Source organism: Panthera uncia, assembly GCF_023721935.1.
Source record: "Panthera uncia isolate 11264 chromosome B2 unlocalized genomic scaffold, Puncia_PCG_1.0 HiC_scaffold_25, whole genome shotgun sequence".
Classification (NCBI taxonomy): Eukaryota; Metazoa; Chordata; class Mammalia; order Carnivora; family Felidae; genus Panthera; species Panthera uncia.
In genome coordinates, this window is record NW_026057581.1 from 14395922 (window position 1) to 14401935 (window position 6014).

At 48.9% G+C, this 6014-nt stretch overlaps 1 long non-coding RNA gene across 1 annotated transcript; it reads left to right on the forward strand.

Annotated features, from left to right (window-relative positions):
- Positions 1–109: 109 nt before the first annotated feature.
- LOC125939552 (uncharacterized) lies at positions 110–5684 on the forward strand. Its single transcript, XR_007463091.1, has 2 exons — positions 110–435; positions 691–5684. It is a non-coding gene; the product is annotated as an uncharacterized LOC125939552 (long non-coding RNA).
- Positions 5685–6014: the final 330 nt, after the last annotated feature.

The following is a 6014-nucleotide window of genomic DNA, read 5'->3' on the forward strand; positions in this document are numbered from 1 at the left end:
GCTCTTCTCACTCTTGGGATAAACTTCAAGCCCTCATTGGCTCTGTACGTCCTCATCTTTTACCTCCCCCCCCCCCCTGTCATTTGCCCTTGTCCTCTCTTCTCTAGGAGCACCTCAAATACACACTGCAGTATACCTCAGTTCCCTTTACTTTCCTGACCGGAATCCCTCCTTCCTGATGACTTTGCCTGGCAAACTCCTTTGCATTAAATTTTTTTTTAATTTATTAGTTTTGAGAGAGATGGAAAGCATATGAGTGGGGAAGGGGCAGAGAGAGAGGGGGATAGAGGGTCTGAAGCGGGTTCTGTGCTGACAGCAGAGAGCCCGATGCAGGGTTCAAACTCACGGTCTATGAAATCATGACCTGGACCAAAGCGGGATGCTTAATTGACTGAGCCACCCACGTGCCCCACCTTTGCATTTTAAAAAACCCAGGTAGGGGCGCCTGGGTGGCGCAGTCGGTTGAGCGTCCGACTTCAGCCAGGTCACGATCTCGCGGTCCGTGAGTTCGAGCCCCGCGTCAGGCTCTGGGCTGATGGCTCGGAGCCTGGAGCCTGTTTCCGATTCTGTGTCTCCCTCTCTCTCTGCCCCTCCCCCGTTCATGCTCTGTCTCTCTCTGTCCCAAAAATAAATAAAAAAATAAAAAATGTTGAAAAAAATAAAAATAAAAAAAAATAAATAAAAACCCAGGTAGGTTCCCCCAAATCCCTCAAAGGAAGCCTTCTCTTATGCCTTAGGCTAAGGTAAGTTTCTCTCCTCTGGGCTCCCAAGTGACTTGCACCTGCCTCTGTCATAGCACTTACCACAGTACAGTGACATTTACCTCTCTGTACACCCCCACCGTCATCCCCCTCAAAAAACCCCTAGTTCCTTGGAGGCAACCAGGTCTTACTGAATTCTGGAGTTTCAGCAAGCTCAGTGCCTGACGTGGAGGAGTGGTGTTTCATAAGTTTGTGTCATAATAATGAATTTCTAGGACATGGTCGTGGCAATTCTCAAACATAGCGGACCAGAGGATTCTGTCTGTGTCTCCCTTTTTCTAATTTATTAATTTTAAAAAGGCCTTAATTTATTTTTTAAAAACACTCTATTGATGTATGATTGACACATAAAAAGCTATACATATTTAATGTAGGCAACTCAGTGAATTTGGGGGTACGTATACACCCGTGGAGAGATTCTTTTTACGGAGCATTTTTAAAAGCTGGTGTTTCATAAAATATAGCTTGAAAATCCCTGGATCTTTAAGATTCCTTCCCATTATGGGTTGAATTGTGCCCCTTCCCCACCCACCCCCGCCCCCCAAAAAATTTATGTTGGAGTCCTAACCCTGAATACCTCAGAACGTGACCTTATTTGGAAATAGGGCCTTCAGCTTAAAATGTGGTCGTTGGGTGTGCCTTAATCCAGTATGACTGGTGTCCTTATGAAAAGGGAAAACTCGGGGCCACCTGAGTGGCTCAGTCGGTTTAAGCATCCGAGTCTGCTTGGGGTTCTCTCTCTCCTTCTCTCTCTGTTGCTCCCCTACTTGTTCTCTCTCTCTCTCTCTCAAAATAAATACACTTTAAAAAATAAAATAAAAAGGAAAAATTTGGAGACAGACACTTGCCCAAGGAGAGCTCCATGTGAAGACAAAGGCAGAGACTGGAGCAATCCGGAACCAGCCAAGGGTTGCCTGTAAATGGCCAGAAGCAGGAGAGGGGTGTGGAATGGGTTGTCCCTCACGCCCTCAGAGGGAACCAACCCTGTTGATACCTTGATCTTCAGCTCCCAGCACTGTGAGACCACACATTTCTGCTGCTTGAGTCACCTCATCTGGGGTACTTTGTTATGCAGCCCTAGCAGACTGATACACCTTCCAACTGAAATCTTTGCTCTTCGATAATGATGGTAACATAGGGATCTGCTTAACATCTAGGAGGGCATACAGGTTCCAAAAAGGGTTCTTAAACATTCCCTTCTAGATTGGGAAATTTTTGCCAAAAAACGTTGACACCTAGAGCGGACGGGCCTAGAATTCAGGAAGCCACTTCAGCTGTAGGCCCTACGAGGTGGGCAGGAAGGGTCTGGTGGGGGTAAGGGACATATTACTACAGGCTGGTAGAAGGAGGGGAGACTCGAATACATGCTTCCAGCGTCTAAAAGCTCTCTTTGCTGTCAGCAGGACAGATTGGTGGGATCATGGCGGCCTGCACGTTCTCTCTCAGGATGCCCACGTCCTTGCAAGACCTCCCTTGCCGTAACTGGCTGCCACCTGCATAGATGTGTCTGAGGGAGTAGACGCAGCCTGCACATGGGATTCACCACCAATCTTGGGGGCGTGTCTGCTGACACTGCTTGAGAATGTCACTCTGGGATTAGCAGGTGGCTGCAGCAGGCCTGTTTGGACCTGGCAGATATCCAGCTCCTCCCGGCTTAGCCTTCCTCTCCTGGGGCTGCACGCCCAGGCTTCTCCTGGGCTGACTGTCTTCCAGAAGGATGGTCCTCCCTTTTGACGGTAGCCTCAGGTTTAGAGATCGGGGCCGTGTGTTGTTATAACTGATCACCCCACCGGTGGCCCCTACCGTGCTAACAAATACAGATCTCTGTTTCCAAGCTTTGCCCTTATTCTCTTAGGGCAGCACAGGAGTGCTGGTTCCTAGGGTTTGATTTTGAAGTGTCAGGTGAAGAGGTCCATGGGGGTTTAAAAGTGATTTGAGGGTGCCTGGGTGGCTCAGTCGGTTAAGTGTCTGACTTCAGCTCAGGTCATGATCTTGCAGTTCATGGGTTTGAGCCCCGTGTCAGGCTCTGTGCTGACAGCTCAGAGCCTGGAGCCTGCTTCAGATTCTGGGTCTCCCTCTCTCTAGACTGCCCCTCCCCCTGCTCATGTTCTCTCTTTCTCTCTCTCTTCAGCTGCCCCACCCCACCATCTCTCAAAAATGAATAAAGGTTAAAAATTTTTTTTAAAAAGTGATTTCAGGGGCACCTGGGTGGCTCAGTCGGTTAAGCGTCCGACTCTTGCTTTCGGCTCAAGTCGTGATCTCACGGTTTTGTGAGTTCGAGCCCCGCATCTGGATCTGGCTCTGTGCTCACAGTGCAGAGCCTGCTGGGGATTCTCTCTCTCCCTCTCTCTCTGCCCCTCCCCCTCTCGTGCTGTCTCGCTCTCAAAATAAACAAATAAACTTAAGCCCTTCCATTTAAAAATAAAAACAAAGAAAAGTGATTTGAAATAAATGCCACTGACCCGGGTGGCTGTTTAAAAACCCACGCCCTGTTGCGTTTCATAGACCCCAGAGCTGCGGCTTTGTTGAACTTCAGTTTCTGGCCTCAGTTTGGATGCCGGCAGTGGGGCTGTGTGTGTTAGGCACGTGGACAAGGTGGCTGGTCCAGACCCCAGCCCGTGGCTCTGTGCTCGCCTCTCGCCCTGCGAGTCCTGGTCAGTCCCTGCCAGCACTGCTTTCCTCCTTTTGCGGTGGAGCAGGCAGAAGCTCTCGCACCTTCCCTCTGCTACCGTGTGTACGTCTCTTCTAATCAAGCCTTCCGCACCTGGCTGCTTCCTTGACGTGATGCCCTATGAAGAGATCAGACACCGCACAGCGGTGTCGAGCCCCAGAGGCTTAGGACGGCGAAGGGTGGGATGTATGGACTGTGCGACCCAGCGGGACAAGCTCCTGGCTTCTTAAAGATCAGACCTGTGTTTTCTTATGTGTGTGCCTGCTCTAAGCTGCAGCAGTAAGATGTCTTCTTACAGAGCACGTTTCTTGGTTCTTTGGAAAGGGAAGCGAGCTTGTTAGCAACAACGGTGAGGTCAGACCCAGCTGTCCCTCCCTCTGGCTGGTGGCAGGCATCTTCTCTCCACGTCAGAACGGTGGCTTTGCAAGGGAAGAAGACAGGCATTGCCAAAGGACAAAAATCTGTTTGCCTTTGGCCCTGGAGAATGTTAGACAAGAGCTTATTCTCCTGAATTGTTTGAATACTACGGCTAGGCTGCTAGGGGAAAGGTAGGGTTGGATCTTGGTCTCCTTTGAGTAAGGGCTCAGTAGGGGCGCCTGGGGGGCTCAGTGGTTAGGCATTGACTCTTTTTCTTTTTTTTTTTTTCAGATTCATTAATTTATTTTTTAATTTACATCCCAGTTAGTTAGCATGTAGCGCAACAATGATTTCAGGAGTACATTCCTTAATGCCCCTTACCCGTTTAGCCCATCCCCCCTCCCAAGGCATCTGACTCTTGATCTCGGCTCAGGTCACCATCTCACAGTTCCTGAGTTCAAGCCCCACAGCGGGCTCTGAGCTGATGGCGCAGAGCCTGCTTGGGATTCTGTCTCTCCTTCTCTCTGCCCCTCCCCAACTTGCGTGTGTGCTCTCTCTCTCTCTCTCAAAATAAATAATAGACTTAAAAAAGAAAAAAGATTAAGGGCTCAGTACAAGTGCAAACATTATTACAGTCATCAAATAGATTATGGCCATGGCAGTGTCTAGATCTTGTTGATATGCATATTAGTTCCTGAATATTCGCATATTAGCATAAGTGAGAAGTGGTACTCATGGAACATCAAGAAATCTGGTCCTTTATGGAGACAGGAGTGCGGGCTTGGAATGCTGCCAGACTTCTCCTTTACCAGAATGCTAACGACCTCCCTCCTCCCTCTTCCTCCACTTTGCCTTTTGCCAGAGGCTGAGCTCTGTTTCTTTGCCCGTGTTTAATCCCCTCTACCGTGCAGGTAAGCTGGTCTGTTACTGCATTACTGACAATAAATGTGCTGTTGTAGGAAGGCTGGTATTTGTATTATTTATCAAGTTAGGTTTAGGGGATTCACTTGATAATTAGAGGAGGTTGATTTTTCTAGTGGAGCTGAGACGATGCAATTCTTTTGCACGAAGTATGAAACTGAAGACAAGTCTAAATTCAAATATCTTCTCCTTTCCTCTTGGCATGTGTCTCTCTCTGTGGGACCTGTCAGTTCCGTGTGCCGCATTTCATTAAAAAAAATGTTTTTTAACGTTTATTTATTATTGAGTGGCAGAGAGAGACAGAGCGTGAGCAGGGGAGGGGCAGAGAAAGAGGGAGACACAGAATCTGAAACAGGCTCCAGGCTCTGAGCTGTCAGCACAGAGCCCCACACAGGGCTCAGACCCACAAACTGTGAGATCATGACCTGAGCCGAAGTCTGATGCTTAACCGACGGAGCCACCCAGGCACCCCTGCCGCATTTCATTTTGAAGAGATCGTGTCATTTGCAGTGATCTCAGATTTGCTGTTTCCCCCACAGCTTTTCGCCCAAACCCTCACCAGCTCAGAAATCGGGGCAAAGCCCCTATGTGTGCTGTGGCAACAGGAATGTGTGAGGACAGAGGAGAGCAAATTTCTGTGTTGGTGCTCACGGACCTGCGGGTCGGAGACTGCCTCAGAATACAGAAAGAAACTTGGGCCCCGAGTGGTTTTAGGGTGCTTGCCTGAGGTCACAGCTAGTTTGGAACAGAAATGGTCAGTGAGATAAGTCTGGTCATTTCCATGACACCATGGCCTTAGTCACTTTTCCATGAACAAGAGCAAACCATTTGAACCCAGGGATGGACAGTGCGGCCACTGGGGTGCATGCAGATTCTTACCCTTTCACCTCCCTGCCCGATGAGCTCATATCAAACATGTTTGTACCCCATTTTGCTCCTCATTATTTAAAAAATATTAAAAAAAAAATTTTTTTAACGTTTATTTATTTTTGAGACAGAGAGAGACAGAGCATGAACGGGGGAGGGTCAGAGAGAGAGGGAGACACAGAATCTGAAACGGGCTCCAGGCTCTGAGCTGTCAGCACAGAGCCCGACGGCGGGGCTCGAACTCACGGACCGCGAGATCATGACCTGAGCCGAAGTCAGACTCAGTCCAGGGGCTGGAACTCATAATACCGCAAGATCATGACACGCATCTGGGCACAGCACTACCTACCCCTAGCTAGTAGGGAGGGCTGGGGGAGGCGAACTTAATGTTAAATGCTCAGGATATCGTGAAATCATATCAGCCTGGGCAGATGTGA